Below are 17,697 nucleotides of genomic sequence, written 5' to 3' on the forward strand. Positions count from 1 at the left end.
AGTTAACAGTTTTAGTTTGCTTGGCTCCATAGTCAACACTCTTGGTACTAGCAGCCAGAAAATCAAGAGATTAATTGCATTGGGAAAGTCAGCTGACAGAGACCTCTCCAGAGTACTGAAGAACAACGACGTCAGGCTGGAGGCTAAGGTGTGCCTAATCCTGGCCATAGTCTTTTCAATTGCATGCTATGAGTCGGAGAACTGGACAGTGACTAGGGATTATAGAAAGATAATTGATGCCATTGAGCTGTGGTGCTGGAGAAGAGTGTTGAATAATACCATGGACTGCTAGGAAAACAAACCAGTTCCTCCTGGGGAGGGAGAATCCAGGCTGCTTCTTGAAGGCATGAATTCTGAAGCTTCGTCTGACATAGTTTGGACGTGTTTCAAGGAGGGATCCGTCCTTGGAGAGGGACATCATGTTGGGTGATAGGAGAGACAGCGCAGGAGAGGAAGACCTTTGATGAGATGGATCGATTTGGTGATTGGGGAAATGAGAGTGAGTGTGTCAGAGACAGTGAGGTTGGCACAGGATAGAGGAGGGTTTAGGGCTCTTGTACATAGGGTCACTATGAGTCGCAAGCGACTGGACAGCACTTAACAACAATCCATAGCATCTTTAAGTATTGTGACTCAAGGCTTGAATTTTTCATTTCCTTCAGCTTAAGAAATACTGAGAGAGTACACCCCTTTTGATTTTCAGACTCTAGTTCTTTGTATATTTCATTATAATATGGTATTTTTTAAAAATCTGCTTCTATAGCATCAGTGATAATGACAATGTAGAGCTTCTCCATACAGATTTGTAGGTTGTAATCTTTATAGAACAAGTTACAAATTTTTCTTCTTTTCATAGAGACATCACAGACAAAACTCAAACTCATTGCAATCAAGTCCAATGTATAGTTGACCATTCAGAAAGTTTTCAGAGGCTGTAAATCTCATGGGAGAGGATTGCCCATCTGTCTCCCTAGGATCTGCTGGTGGATTCAAATCTACAGAAAGAGGCTATCTTTGGCTTCGCAGTGCAACTCTCTGCAGTCTAGCAGAGGACAGAGGATATTGCTCAGCAATTATAAACAGATTGTGCACTTTAAGAAAATCACACTACAGGAAGAAAAACTATTTTCTTTTCAAAAGTGAAGTTGGAAATTCACAAACGTAAATGTATGCAATTAATAAAGAGTCAAACAATTTTTAAAAACCTATCTCTAGCCTTTGAAACATAAGTCCTGTTTTATTCATTCTATAATTCTACAGATATCCAATCATAATATTGAGTAACATAGTTCCAAATTCTCTGTCAATCATTAACACTTCTTCCATGAACTGGTTCCTCTTAATTACATGCTCGAAACATGTGAGATGAAACAGTGTATGAAAGGAAGTCTCATCATACTTGCTTTAAAAGAACACCCTCATGGCCCTTCATCTAAAGAGGTCTATCCTTTTGGTATTCTATTGTGACACACCACAATTCAAAGGTCTCAATTCTTCTTAAGTTTACCTTGTTCATTGTACAATGTCCCTGAGTGGAAAAGCAGAAAAGAGTAAGAGATAAAGGCTCCTGAAGAAATGGATTGACACTGTGACTGTGAAAATGGGCTTAAGCACAGCCGACTGTGAGGAGGTACTGGACCAGTCAGGGTTTCTTTCTTTCAGTTATACATAGAGTTGCTATGATTCAGAGCAAACTCTACAGCACCCGACAACCTTTAAACACAAGAGAACCTCCAAATTTGCCTACACATTCTTCAGGTTATATTCAAGATGATGAATTCTTTCAGATGCTCATTTATTGTCATTGAGTAGGACTCAATTTATAGCCGGACATCATTTGTGATTTAGAAATTGTAAATCACATGTGAAAGGCTTATCCATCTTTCTTCCTCAGAGAATTTGCAGCATTTAAACTGCCAGAGAAGGTGTTTGGGTTAGCAGTGCAACTTCCTGTAGACTGTGTCCCCAGAAAACTACTATTTGTTTAAAAATGTGTTTTTCTAAATAACTCAGATTTCTTTTTGTTATGTGCTATAGAGTTGATCCTGATTTATCATGACCTTATGTGACAGAGTGGAACTATCCCACTGGATTTTCTGGCCTATAATTTTTATGAGGTTTTATTCATGGCACAATTATACCACAAATGGTGGCAAAGTCTGTAGGGAACTGCGCTGCTAACTCAGAGTGGATGGTTAGAATCCATCAGTGGCTTGAAGGGAGAAAGATGGGCAATTCTCTCCTGTACGATCTACAGCCTTAGAAATTCTTTGAAGAATCAGCTATGAATTGTTTCCACCTCAAAGGCAATGATCTTGAAAATGAGTTTAAACCAGTGTAAAGTAAAGGACAGAGCAAAGGAACACTACATGTTTTTAAATTAAGAAGGGAATGTGTCAAGATTGTATTCTCTCTCCACATCTATTCAATCTGTATGCTAAACAAATTATGTGAGAGTCTGGACTCTATGAAAAGGAATATGGCATCAGGATTGGAGGGAGACTCATTAATAACTTGAGTTATGCAGATGACACACCCTTGCTTATTGAAAGTGAGGAGGACTTTGCAGAAGATCAAAGAATATAGCCTTGAATATACATTGTATCTCAATGTCAAGAAAACAAAGGTTGTTAACACTGGACCAATAGGCAACCTCATGATCGATGGAGATGAGCTTGAAACTGTCAAGAACTTCATCTTACTTGGATCCAAAATTAATAATATTGGTACAAGCAGTTAGAAAATCAGGAAATGCATTGCTCTGGGAAAGTCTGCAATTGGGGGCACCTCTCCAAGTTATTGAGGAGTAATGATGTCACTTTGAGGATAAAGTGCATCTGATTCAGGCCATGGTCTTGCAAATCTCCTGCTACACATCTGAGAGCTGGACAATGAATACAAATGACAGAAGAATTGGTGTCTTTGAGCTGTGGTGTTAGAGACGAGCACTGACCATCCCATGGATGTCCAAAAGAACAAATATGTCTTGAATAAGGTGCAGCTAAAGTGCTCTTTGAAGGCAAAGATAACAAGGCTTTACTGCACACACTTCAAGCATGTTGCTAGGAAGGGCTATTCCTTGAAGAGGGACATGATGCTCAGAAAGATAGAGAGTTAGTGAAGGTGAGGAAGACCCTCAACCGGGTGAATTGGCACAGTAACTTTTGCAATTGGCTTTACTGTGTCAGGAAGGGTGAGGATGGCACAGGATAAGACAGAGTTAAGATCTTTTGTTCATAGTGTGGCTACAGTGTGGTCATATTTGACTTAACAGAACCTAACAACAACAAAAGTAAAGGAATTCTGTTGGCACAATGGTAAGTACGTTCTGCTAATTAAAGGCTATCAGAAACGACCAAGTAGCTCTCAGGAGAAAAATCCTTAGAAGACTCTTTGGAGCAGTTCTCATCTATTGTACTGGGTTGCCATGGATCTAAGATGAATTTGACGGCATCTAACAATGACAACAATCATTAGTACGCAGACTGACCTTGATCTTCCCATGGGCCACATGTCATGCAGTGCGTGATATACTGGGGAAATATTCAAGTTCTAACATGGAGGGGCGGCTCATGTTATCTTCCATTTTAAAAATTCTTTTCACAATATTGTGACAAATTATAGTTTTCACACACTTTATATTAATTTATTGATTCCTTTATATAGACTAGAATAATCAATTTTCATAAAATGTACATACTGACTGGAAAGACTTAAAAAATTAAGCATGAATCAGGAATACTACAACTGAAAGTGAATAGTAGTAATGGGGGTGATATTTCTCCTCCTTGTGCAAGCTTGCTCAGTCATGTTATGAGACTAAAACAATGAGAATTCTAGATCTAAAACATCTAACACTGTAAGATCATTTGAGTAACTTATAGCCACTCCAATCAATTTACTATGTTAAGGAAGGTAGAGTAAAAGGTAATTCTGAAAGTACTACTTAAATTTTATTTTAATCTTACTTTATAATGTAATCACTACATTTATAAAAAAAGAGTTTAAAAGTTCTCTAGTGGCCTAATGCCAAGAAGCTGTGCTGCAATCCTGAAGGTACATAGTTCAAATCCAATTAATGTTCTGGCTGGAGAAAGAGGGGCAATCGCCTCCTGTGCTAGTCACATCTGATTTGACAGTAGACAACAAGAAACGAAAAATAACAAGAGTTCAGCAATATAGTTTTACATAAATAATGACTAATAGAATTTATGCTCAGAATATTATGAATAATATTAAAAACTCAATACAAATATTTCCTTTTTTACTGAACCCACAATTAACATCCATGATAATAGCAATCAATAAATCAAAAGATGTGTTGCAGTGGAGAAATCTGCTATCCTCTCCATAGTACTAGAGAGGAAGAGTGACAGTTTAAAGACTGAGGTGTTCCTGATGAAAGTCATAGTATTTTTTTTAACTGAGCAGAAGTCTTTTTCATTTTTCTCCTTTTTTTTACTGTAATTGTCACTTTTTTCCCTTTTTTAATTAAGATTTTAATCAAAGATTATAGAGAACTTGGATTTCTGTTCATTCATTGTTGCACATTTTCCTCCCTGGCCACTCATCCTTGCCCTGTTTGCTTTTCTCTTTGAGAAAAAAAAATGTTTTCATCATTATGTAATATCCTGCTCCCCCCATTCCACTTTACTATGCAGCTCTTATTCTGGACTTTTGCTACGCAAATAATACCTAATCATATAGCCTTTTAAAACAGTTCTCTCCTTCATCTGTTCCAATGCATATTTATTTCAATGCATAATTTATTCCCTCTTTTCTTAGTTTCCTCCCAAACCCAAACCCGATGTCAGTCCTGTTTTATAATAATGGCATTATGCAGTATTGTCTTTGTGTGACTGAGATATTTCACTCAACATGATGTTCTCCAGGATCACCTATTTTGTATAATATTTCATAAGTTCCTTGTTTTTCAATACTGTGTAGTATTCCATTATGTGAATATACTATGGTTTCTCTATCCATTTGTTTGTTGATGGGCACTTGGGTTGTTTCCAACTCTTTGGTTTTGCGAACAAAGCAGCAATAACCATGTGCAAGTCATAGTATTTTTAATTGATTCTTATGCATTTGAAAGTTAGACAATGAATGAAGAAGACAAATTAAAAAAATACTTTGGAATTGTGATGTTATCAAAGAGTATTGAATATACCATCATGTGCCAAAAGAACAAACAATTATGTCATGAAGGAAGTGAAACCAGAGAGTTCCTTGGAGGCAAGATGGTGAAACTTTACCTCACTTACTTTGTGCATATTTTCAGGAGAAACCAGTGCGTAGAGGGAGGCATCATCCTGGGAAAGGTTACTTTAATTGTTGTAATGCACCATCAAGTTGAACTAACTCATAGCTGACCATCCAGTTGGTTTTTAGAGTCTGTAAATCACATAGGAGGAGACTGTCTAGCTTTCTTTGAGCAACTGGTAAACTCGAACTGCATGCCTTGATGTGGGCAGCATACCTCCTTACCACAAGTCATCAGAGCAGAAGGTCAGCAAAAGAGAGGAAGAAGCAACAAGATGGATTGACACAGTAATTGTAACAGTTTTCTTGAGCATCAGAGATGTTGAAGGTAGTGCAAGGCAAGGCAAAGATGGGCTCTGTGGTTCATAGGGCCGCTGTGAGTCTTAGTAGGCTTGACAGAACCTCATAACAACAACAACTCAAAACTCATTACTATCAAGTCAAAACCACCTCGTAGCTGACACTCCACTTGGTTTTTGAGGCTGTAAATGGCACAAAAGGAGATTATCTATCTTTCTCCCTTGAAGGTACTGGTGGATTCAAACTGCAAGAACAATTTGGCCTTTGGCTTAGAAGCACAGCTCCCTATTGACTACACCACCAAACTAAGGTTGAACAATTTAAAAACTTTAGACTCTAGTGACCTTACTGTGTGTCCAAGCAGGATTCACAAATATTATTTGTTTTTGTGACATTTTCTTATATCCACAGAGGATGATGACTGAAAAAAAAAGAACACACTTGTTACAGGAATTAGACACTCCATTTTATGACATTTGAGAATATACTTCTGATCTACTTTCCTTGCCAAAAAATAAATTCATGGGGGGGGAAAGGTCTTCTAACCTCCTCACCATCTTTACCAAAGGGCTATAAAACAAATTACTAAGAAAGTAACCACTCTCCTATTTATTTGACAGGGAAGTGACAGTCAATCTAATGTTTTTTAAACCTTACACAATTAAGCCTGCAAAAACAAATGGGTAAATTGTGATCCATTATTTGAACTAGATTTTCCTGGGATTTGGGGTTTAGGAGGCCTACTCAGGCCTACTCATTAAGAAAAAGTTTGTCAGGAAAACATATATCCTTAGGGGAAGAAAACCAGGTTTCTGTTGCTATCTGCATGACTTACTCAGGAAGGCCAGCAACTGACATTGATACCTCTTGTTGTTGTTGTTGTTAGGTGCTGTCAAGTTGAGTACGACTCATAGTGACCATATGAACAAAGATCGGAACCCTGTGTTATCCTGTGTCATCCTCACACTTCCTGATACACAAGAGCCCATTGCTACAGACATTGTGTCAATCAACCTGGTTGATGGTCTTCGTCTCCTTCGCTGACCCTCCACTCTTCCCAGCATCATGTCTTTCTCCAAGGAATAGCACCTCCTAGCGACATGTCCAAAGTATTCCAAAGTATGTGAGGCAAATCTTCATCATTCCTGCTTCCAAAGAGCACTCCAGCTACACCATCTCCAAGATACATCTGTTCATTTTCTTGGCTATCCATGAGATGGTCAGTGCTCTTCTCCAACACCACAGCTCAAAGGCATCAAGTCTTTTTCTGCCATCCTTATTCATTGTCTAGGTCTCAGATACATAGCTAGCAATTGGAAAGACTATGGCCTTAATCAGACCTCCCTTAGTCCTCAAACTGATATCACTACTCCTTAATGATTTGGAAAAGTCTCTAACTGCAGATTTCCTAGTACAATGTGTCTCCTTATTTCCTGACTACTCATACAAGGGTGTTAATTATAGATATAAGCAATATCTAGCTAAACTAGAAAATTATTCTCCTTAGGTCCAAATCATCTCAGGAGACTATTTCCTTTTAAGTAGGACCTAAAATTCATTTTCCATGTTTATCTTATGACTATTTTCATTTTTGGATAACAAGCCTAAATTTTTTACTGTAGATTCAATTATTCAACGCTTCCAGAGACAGAGCTGTAAATATACAATGAAGAAGCAATGGAGTAAATTACATAATAGAAGCAAAAATACAGTTACATGGGAAGTACTAGTGACTGACTGAGATACTTGGCGTTTGTCACGATTCCAAATTTTCAAGTCAGCCTGTATTTAAAATATATATTTAGCAATCACCCAAATAGACAAAGCAGAGAATACTTTAGGTAGAGAGTACCATGCAAGCAGAAGAAAACTCATGCAGATGTACAGAGTGGTACTAAAAATGTCACCAAAGATGTAATTGGGATTTGCTTGGCAAAGTCTTCAGAGTGAAATAGAAAGAACAATAGGACAGGGTGGCAAGAATGGCTGTAAAATAAATCAATTTAAATTGTAAAATATCTTAAATGTTTCTGAAAATATAATTTTTCACTGACATTTCTTTACAAATATAATAGATTTTTAAATTATGGCAGTCATTTAGCTTTTGATTTAGAAACAGCTTGTGGTGTTAAGAATTTATTGTTCAAAATGGCTTCCCTAGCCATTAATTTACTTTTTCATGTGGTTGGGCAGGAATGTGTTAATAGGGTGTGTTAGTCTGTCCACAGGGGAATTAGCTAGTCTCACTAATCCACAAGGGATTTGGGTAATCTTTCCATTAAATTGAGTGGATCCAGCAGCAGAATGAGAGGATCTTTCCCACAAACAAAAAAGAGGCAAGAGACTATAGTACGTCCTTTGGGGCCAGAGATTCTTGCCAGATTAGAGCCTATGGGAGCAGCAAGAAAGCAGCCACAGCAGAGAACTACAGACCTAAAGTGATATGGAGTGAGCTTTGGGACTACAAATCCATGAACCAGAGCTAAGAACCATTTGCCCAAGCTTGTTGTAGGACTGAGGGGAAAAGCCACAATTGACAGCACTGAGAGGTTTGCAAAATTGGTCTAAAGCCATGGTGCTCGAGGCAAAGGCATCTGTGAGCACCTTTCAGAAATAGTTCTAGGTAATTTTATGCTGCTACTATCCTGAATGATAGCCTTTTGACTTCCCTCATGTGGTTCTATGTAGTTTGTGAGCTATCACATGGAATTTTGGACAATGTAAAGCAGTAAGAATGGTACTGAGATGAGTAAAAAGTGGTGTGGGAGAACGGGGGACATGTCTGACCTTAAAAGAATGGGTTCTGAGTTGTTGATGGTGTTGACGGGGACAGTCCACCTTTGTGAAATTGGTAAAGGTCAGATATGACTGTCCCCACACAGCCTTTGCTCTTTTTTATACAGTTCTTTCTAATTCTTCAGGGGTTCAAATCCACCAGTAGCTCCAAGAAAGAAAAATGAGCAGTCTCCTTCCTTTGTTATTTATAGTCTTAGAAACCCACAAGAGAGGGTCACTATGAGTTGGAATTGACTCAATGATAGTGAATTGAGTTTAAAGGCGAACACTGCTTTTAGCTTTCATAGTGACTGAACTTATCATCTCTTAAATAGAATGTTGAAACATACTAGGATTTTTAATTCTGCCTTCTTGCTTTATTACCATTCCAATCTGAATTTTACTTACATTAAATATATTTAATTTTTTCCTAAATTAGATGACTAAAAGTTGATGTATTTTACATAATTATACAATTATTTATCACTATCAATTATACACAGAGAGTTGGATCACCTTTCAATTATCTAATTAAGATCTTTGAGTTTTGTACTTTTCATATCCAAAGATTTGTAGTATTTAAAAAAACCTAAACACTTAACACTTCTCTAAGGGAAAAAGAAATAAGACACTAGTTTTTTTCTTACAAAACCCTCAATGAGATGGATTGATTCAGCGACTGGGGTAATGGGGTAGGTGTATCAAAGACAATAAGATTGGCACAGGATAGAGCGGGGTTTAAGGTTGTTGTACATAGGTTGGCTATGAATGGCAGGCAACTCGACAGCATATAACAACAACAACAGTAATTTAAGAAAACACTCTTAAAAATATCCTGAGGTTGAGATTGTTAACAATTTCCGCTTGCTGGCTCCACAATCAACACTCTTGATACTCTTGTTGTTAAGTGCTGTCAAGTAGTAGATGACTCATAGTGAACCTGTGAATGAAAGATCTGAACACTTGTATAACTGTTATTGTGTCTCCAAGTTCATAGGATTTCTGGAGGCAAGCTGTTTCAGAAATGGATGCCACTCCTGCTTCCAAGCTTGTTTTAATCAGGAAGCTCCACCAAACACTGTCCACCATGGGTAACCAGTATCACATTTGGCTCATCAGAGTCACAGTGTTCAGCATCACAGCAACCACGAGTTACCTCTGTACAGCAAATGTACAGACCAGTGCTATACCACTTAAAAGAATGTTTGACCAAAAGCAATTAAAACCAGACCTGAGGCCCGCAGGCCTGAGGGCCCAACCAAATTTAAGAACCAAGGTATGGTTCAAACTCCATGAGCTCCATCATTCCACATTTCTCCGGAATCAAGCATTCCAATTGGCTCTCACCACCCAAAAACTCCCATCTGGAAGCATTCCACTGCTTCCTCAATATCCTACTATTTTTATGTCACATGTTTCTTCATAGAGTCTAACTTCTTGAGTGATTTTTTTCAACATATAAACTGAATACACATGAGGAAAGGATACAGTCTTAACGCACATCTTCCTTGATTTTAATCAATTGTGTATTCCCTTGCTCTGTTTGGACAACAGGTTCTTGATCTAGATATAAGTTTCATGTTGTTGTTGATTATGATGATGATTTTATCATCCAGTCATGAATGACTCATAATGACTCCAAGAACTAAAGACCTGAGGCCTTTCTACAACTATCATTTCTCCAAGTTCATAGAGTTTCCAGAGGCATGTGGTTTAGGAAGTGGATGACACTCCTGCTTCGCAGGACAGCACAGAAGAGGAAAACCTAGGATAAAATGCATTCACATAATAACTGGGGTAATGAGGGTAGGTGTGCCAGAGGCAGTGAGTCTAACTAGGGATAGTGCGGGCTTGTGAGGTATTGTGCATATGGTTGCTATGAGCTGCAAATGACTTGACATAACAACAACTTACAAAAGATCATTATGAAGTGAGTTCACCTTTCTTTGTTTTGAAGATAAAGTCAAATATCTTTACAAACAGGAAGGAGAGTTTAGTTAGTTATCATTGAACAACTTTGGCTGCAAGATAGTTGTTAAGGTAAATAGATTTTTAAAAATTGTTTTAATGTTATATTAGTTTGTATACAAAATTTAAATACATTGAATAAATCATTTATATACATTGTCTCACACATTCTTCCATTCATAATGTATGTCATGTGATCATTCCCGTATATTGTATTTTATAAAATACTGATCCATATCCATCATTACTCTGCCTTTTCAGGTCACCATAGAACCTTTCCCAATTACTTCAACCTCTCCCTTGGTCTACCAAACTCTACAACTTCATGATTTCCTCCTTCCTAACTCCCCTTATTATTTTGAAATTTTGTACACATCTTACTTGTTTTATTTTTATAATAATGATCTTGTGTAATATTTGTTCTCATGAGACTCAGTTACTTGACTCAACATAATGCTCTCTAGCCTTTTCCATGTTATAACATATCTTATTTGAATATTTGTTTTCTCTTTCTTTTCTTTCAATAAGTTTGCCAATGGTTTGTCTATTTTACTGACTTTTGAAGAACTACCTCCTAGTCTTGATAGTTTCAACACTTACTCTGTTTATCTTCTTGATTTCAGCTCTTGACCTTATAATTTATTTTCTTCTAGAGGTTATGGAGTTAAATTGTTGTTCTTTTTCTATTTGATGGAGGTGTTGAGTTAGGTAATTAATGTTTGCTTCTCTCCTCCTTTTTTAAGTGTTTGCCTATTACTGTGAACTGCCCCTGAGGACTGCCTTACCTATTTCCCAGGCTTTTGGCATTATAATTTTTTTAAGAAGGATCAGCAGTTGGAAAACATGGACTTGGTGACAAAAATTAATCTGGAGATAGAATGATCAAATTATGCACAATCAATGACTTCTTTATTGCAAATACTTTTTTTTCCTAGAAGTATGCTATTTTGTTTCTTTTATCTCTTTTTTAAAATTTAATTTTATTAATTTTAATGAGCGTTTACAAAAATTTTTCATTTCCATTCATTCATTGTTGCACTTTTCTCCCTGCCCACTCCTCCCCCCACCCCACTTCGCTCCTCTCTTTGAAAAGTAAAAGAAAAATTCTTTCATTAGTATACAATCTCCCTGCAATCCCCTTACCTCCCCGAGTACAATCCAATATGCAACCTTAAGTCTTTTAATTTCTTCTATAGCCCAATTTTGTTTTAGAAGTGTGTTACTTAACTTCCACATAAGTGATTTTGTAAGCTTTACACTTTTGTCATTGATGTCTTATTTTATGGCATTGTGGTCTGAGAAGATGCTTTGTATTATTTCAGTGTTAATTTTTATTATTATTATTTGTGGTTTGCTTTGTGTCTTAATATGTAATCAATTATGGAGAATGTGCCATGTGTACTTGAAAAGAAAGTATATTGGTTTTTTTATTGAGAGCAATGCCTAACCAACATCCATAAGATTGAGTGGGTTATTTGGGTACTTTAGATCTTTTCCATCTTGTTAAGTTTCTTTCAAGTTGACTTATCCTTTGGTGAGAGTGGTATGTTAAAGTCTCCTATCATTATAGCAGTACTTTCTGTTTCATCATTCAAATCTATTAACCATTGTTTTATGTGTTTTACAAGTATATCATTTGTTATGTTGACAGATGTTGATGAAAGAGGTTACATCTTCTTGGTCTATTGTGTCTTTAATCATTATATAGTGCCCTTGTTATCTTTTATAGTGTTTTTCATCCTGGAATCTGGGTGCCATTTTGCTTGGGTTGTTTTGATTTTTTTGAGATTTTTCTCTTAACTTTTGCTTTTTAGTCTACCTTTTTCTCATAGCTGTGTCTCTTTAAGGCAACATATTGATGGGGTTTGATATTTTTTAATCTATTTTGCTATACTTTTTCACTTCGTCTGTGCATTTAGTCTATTCACACTAAGTGTGGTTATTGACAGGCCAGGTTTTAGCACTGCCATTTTGCTGTGTTTCTTTTTCTATTATTTCTGGTAACTATGGGAGCTCTAGTGTCCTAGTGGTAAGAATCTGTGTGGCATTCCCAAATGCATGTGATTCAAATCCACTAGCTGCTCCATGGGAAAAGGATAGACAATCTTCTCAAATGTGATTACTGCCTCTGAAAACTCATGGAAAGGTCAGCTAAGGATTGGTATTTTACTTGATAGTACAAAACAACAACATGGTCCATCCACTTTCCTTTCATGTCTCTACGTCAAGGGCTTCCCTCAGGCTTTCTTGTAGTTGTTGTCATCTTGTAGAGTTGGTCTTATTTTCACAAATTCGTTTAGGTTTTGTTTATCTGCAAATTACCTAATTTCTCCTACATATTTGATGATGGCTTTGCAGGGAAAAGAATCTCCAGCTAGTAATTGTTTTCTTTCAACCTTCTGTGTATGCCATCCCATTGTCTTCTTGCTCTCATGGTTTCTGCTGAGAAATCAAAAGTTAGTCGAATTGGTTTTCCTTTGTAGGTGACTGTTTTTCTCACAGTGCTTTTAGTACGTTATCCTTAAAAAAAGAAAAAAAAAAAAGACGTTTCTTTTTTACAGTTTACTTAAAAATTTACATAAAATTTTTTTCACATTTGATCTTTCCCATTTCCTTAACCTACCCTTCTCTTCACTCATCAAATTGTGCAACCCTGTGATTACTTCCATCTCTTGCCTATCCTCACACCTCTGATCCCACTCTTATCTTAGATTTTGGAGAATTTGACTATCATTTGTCTTGAAGTTTTTATTTCAGGGTCTACTCTATTTTCTTGGAAGCAAGAGTGGCATTCACTTCCTAAAGAACAAGCCTCGGGAAACTCTATGAACTTTGGTAAATGTCAATAGTTATAGAGGAGCTTCATGCCTTTTATTCATAGGGTCACTATGAATCAATTTGAAAGCAATCAACAACAGCAACAACTCTATTTGTAGTTCACAGATCTTCTTGAATTTGGATTTCCTCATTCTTCTTAATGCCTGAGGAGTTTTCTTCTATTACCTCTTCCACAATTTTCTCAGTGGTTTCCCTGCCTACCTTGTGTTTTGGAATTCATTACTACATGTTGTTGCTTTGTTTGTTCTCTCTTCTAATATGTTCCCATTGAAGTTCTTGTCTTCCAGCTCACTGACTCTGTGTTCCATTTCATCTGTTCTGCTTTGCTTTCCCTCCAGCATGTTGGAAACTTGTGCCATTTCATTTTTTATATTTTGGATTTCATTTTCAAGCCTTTCTGTTCTTTCAAGTACTGTGTTGGCTGTTCTCTCTCTGTCTTGTGTTTTGTTTTGTTTTTTAAGTTCTTGCACTTCTTTATCTATAGTTTCAATTCTTTCTTCCATATTTTGCAATTTTTTCCCTACAGTTGTTCATGTTCCTCCACGATTTTTGTTCCTCCATGATATATTTCTTTTGGTTCCCTTTCTCTGGAGAATACACAGCTTCCGTTCTTTCTTCCATAATTTCCACCTTCTTCCACTGCTGTCATATGACACCACATCAATATATTTCTTCTGCCTCACTGTCTCTAAGCGTAGTCATTGGGTCTCTATGTGGTGTCCAGGGTAGCAGGGCCCCACCTCTTTCCAACTGCTCTCTCAGTTCTCACGAGCCTTTTCAGTTGTTGTGTGTAGACTAGCAATAATCGTTGCAGCCTGTGCTTGCCTCTTTTAAAGTCTGGTATTATCCTTTGTGGTATTAATGAGTACAGTAGCAGGAGGCCAACTTCCCCTGATCAGGGAACTGCACTCTCTATCTAGTCTGAGGTTGAGGTAAACCAAGATAAGAAGCTTTTACATTGTTGTTCAGCATATAGTTTGATGGGTGGGGGAAGGGTTGTTTGTTTATTTGTTTTTAGTATACAGAATTTTTGGCTACCGGATGTCTTAGAAAGTAGGATCACTACAGCAGAAATAATTTAATTAATTATTAAATTTAATATCTAAATAATTAAAGTTCTCATAATCTTCCACATGCTTCCCTATTCCCACCCTTCCATAGCCACTAATTGATCAATTAATTCAGACAAAAATAAATTTACTGGTTACACTTTATTTTTTTCTATTTTTCTTTCCCTCATTTTAAATGTTTGCACGTTAGTCACAGAAGTGATTAAAAATGTCCTTTGCACTTGCCTTTGAAACAGTAACAGCACAAACTACGAAAACCTAGGAGATTCTTAGAATTAACTAATTGTTAATAAATTATATATCCTAATTATCTAAAGCTGTTAATTTTGAAAATATGATTTCACACTATCAATTTTATACTTTTCATTTTTCTAAGAAAGCTTTGCACTGAATAATTTTCTAGAATGTAGCAATGCTGGAATATTGTAAAGAAAGTTTTACTAATGAGATGTCAAAACACCAAGTGGATACTTTTTAATTTAGCCCAAGGTAGAATCTTATAGTTTAAAGTCAGTGATCCATTGTAAAATTCAACTTCTCAGCTGCTTAATTAATTTATGAATAAAATTTAATGATATTTAATATGGTATGCACATTCAAGATGCAATAAGCTTCCCAGTAAACATTAAGACATTATTCTAAAAATACCCAATATTTGGTGCTTTATTTCCTCAAGACAACTAGAAAGCATTTTTAAAAATTAATTTTATCTTGCCAAGTATAATATGTGCATATTAAAAAGACCAAAAATAGTCAGTCATTAGCTTATAAAATATAAAAATGAAAACACTAAATTGTTCTCTCTTTTTTCTTATGTCTGCACTTCGAGCTGTTATTGAAAGAATAGCAGACAAAAATAAACAATTCAGGAAAAGCTTTAAAACATAAATAAGTAAAAAAAAAACATAAATAAGTGTTCACTTGTCTTTCTCAAAGATGAAGTGAGTTCATCATTTTATTTGCTCATAGTGTAGGATTTTTTGGGTCACAGTTAAGTGATTTTTTTTAATTGTAAAGGTAAGAAAAACACTTCGTAAAGACAACTGAGTTGCAGTTCCAAGGCAAACAACACCAGGAAAAGTCATAGAAGTTGTAGTAAAATTTTGTTTTCTACAAAATTGTGGTGCCGGATAAGAGTCTTGACTTGAAGAGTGTGAAACTAAGTTTCTCCTTGGAGGCTAGGATTTTGAAGCTCTGTCTCACATACTTAGGGTATGTGGCCAGGAGGAACTGATCCTTATAGAAAGACATCATGCTCAGCAGAGTGGAGGATAGCTTGAGAGGAAGACCCTGGATGAAATGGGTTAATAGAGTAAGGCAATGGGGGTAGGTATGTGAGAGTCAGTGAGACTGGCTCAGGACAGGGCAGGCTTTAGAGCTGCTATACATAGGGTCACTATGAGTTGCAGGTGTTGATGGAACATAACAACTACAACCATGTAAACATGGTTCACATGTGGTTATCCAAGGAATAATACAAGGAAAAGACAAGACCATGATATCTATAAGAATCAGTTATTTGGATTGATAATCAGTTCTTAAAGGCTGCCATAACAATTCATTGCAAACATTATAGTAAAATAACAGGAATATACTACTTTATTGGCCAGAAATCTCAAATCAAGGTCCAAAGCCAGGTTTCCTCCAAATACTCTCGGGAATGATTCTTCCTTTTTATATTTCCAACTTTGGATGTAAGGTGTAAGCCCATTGATTGCTAGGGTTTATTTGGCTGATCTCTCTGGCTTAGGCAGGTGCCCCCTTCCTCTCTCACCAATCCATGTGCATCCTTCCCAAAGATGCATGCTCAGTTGAAGAGGACAACCCTCCCCAATAGAAGGAAGGCCATCCTTCAGTCAAGTGTATACAAGTAACTGTGTGCCCCTGCTAGAAACTCCAAACAAGCTTTTTTACTTCCCACTTCTGGTGGCTTCCGGTATTCTTTGGATTTTGGCACCATAACTCCAATGCCTGCCTGCCTCCTCATAAGGCCTTCTTATAAAGAGAACTGTATGTAGTTCTCTATATTCAAATATTTCTTTCTTTTATAAGGATTCAAATTATTATAGTGTTGTTGCACAGAACTAGAACCAATACTGTAGATGTGTCTGGGCCAGATGAGAGTACACTAAGTCTCCATTTCCTTGACTTTTAGCATTACTATATACTCAAATCAAGCTCTGCTGTTTCCAGACTTTCTCATATCTTGTGTATAATGAGATATAATAATAATCATGAGATACAATATAATCATGTCAATAAAAAAAAAAGATGTAGAGCCTACCCTTGATTTAGGATTATCTTTTCTCGAAAACATAAAAAAAGATATTTTTTTTCAACTAAGGTCATATTCACAGATATTGGAGGTTAGCACTTGGACATATCGTCTTGAAAGATTCAACTCATTATAGGACCTAAGCAAAAAAAGTCAGTCAACATGGTCTTGATAAAGGCAGAAAATGTACAACTCTCCTATTAGATCAGACCCCAGAACATATTTTATGTGGCCTTTGCAGTTTTTGGGTCCTTGATGATACAAATGGTTCATTCTCTTTGGTTGTTAGATAAAAGGTCCAGTCAGAGGTGCCTTCCAAAAAATTGATCTTGAAAACCTAAAGGATTACAATTTCTTCTCTAATACACATTAATGCACCATATGTCAAAGTCAATGCAATGGCAACTGTTACTTTTTGTGTTTGTTGTTGTCATTGTTTTCTTTAAATAAATGTCCAATATTTAGAAGTAAAATACTTCTCATAAAGATCCAATTAAAATCTTTTCCTGAAATAAAATTTAAAAATCTGGCAGCCATAGACCTGCATCCCCACGTTGTCACCACCAATAAAAGGGAAGTGGGTATTCTCCCCTTTAGACAAGATAATGATTTATCTGTTGTTGTATGACATACTAATGGAACTGACCTATTAGCTGACTCTCTCAAGTGAGTTTTCAGAGGAAGTACAAATCATGGGAGTATCTTGCCTACCCTTCTCCAGGATAATATATCTGTTGCTGTTGATTGCCATCGAGTCAAGCACGTCTCATAGCAACCCTATGGAGAAAAGACCTGAAGCCTTTCTATAACCATTTGTCATTTCTCAAAGTTCATAGAGTTTCTTGAGGCATGTTGTTTAGGAAATTGATGCTACTCTTGCTTCCAAATAACATCTAGGCCATCAAAAATTAATTGGTGTGTAGTTATAACCAACTCATGTCTAATCTTCTACTGAGCTTATAAGACTATAAATCACATGGGATAAGATTTTTCCCTTTTCTTCCTTGGACATACTGATGTATTCAAACTGCCTATGAGGTAGCAGCATAATTTCCTAAGAATGGTACCTCTAGAACTCTGTAGACGTCATGAAACTGCTTGAAATAATTATGCTCACAAACTTCTGTAATTTATTACTTGATTGACAATTTTTTTTTAAAATTTAGGTTGTTTATTTTTCATTTCAATGAACATCTACAGAGATTT

Source organism: Elephantulus edwardii, unplaced genomic scaffold, assembly GCF_000299155.1.
Source record: "Elephantulus edwardii isolate Elephantulus edwardi_28Jun2011 unplaced genomic scaffold, EleEdw1.0 scaffold00007, whole genome shotgun sequence".
In the NCBI taxonomy this organism is placed as follows: Eukaryota; Metazoa; Chordata; class Mammalia; order Macroscelidea; family Macroscelididae; genus Elephantulus; species Elephantulus edwardii.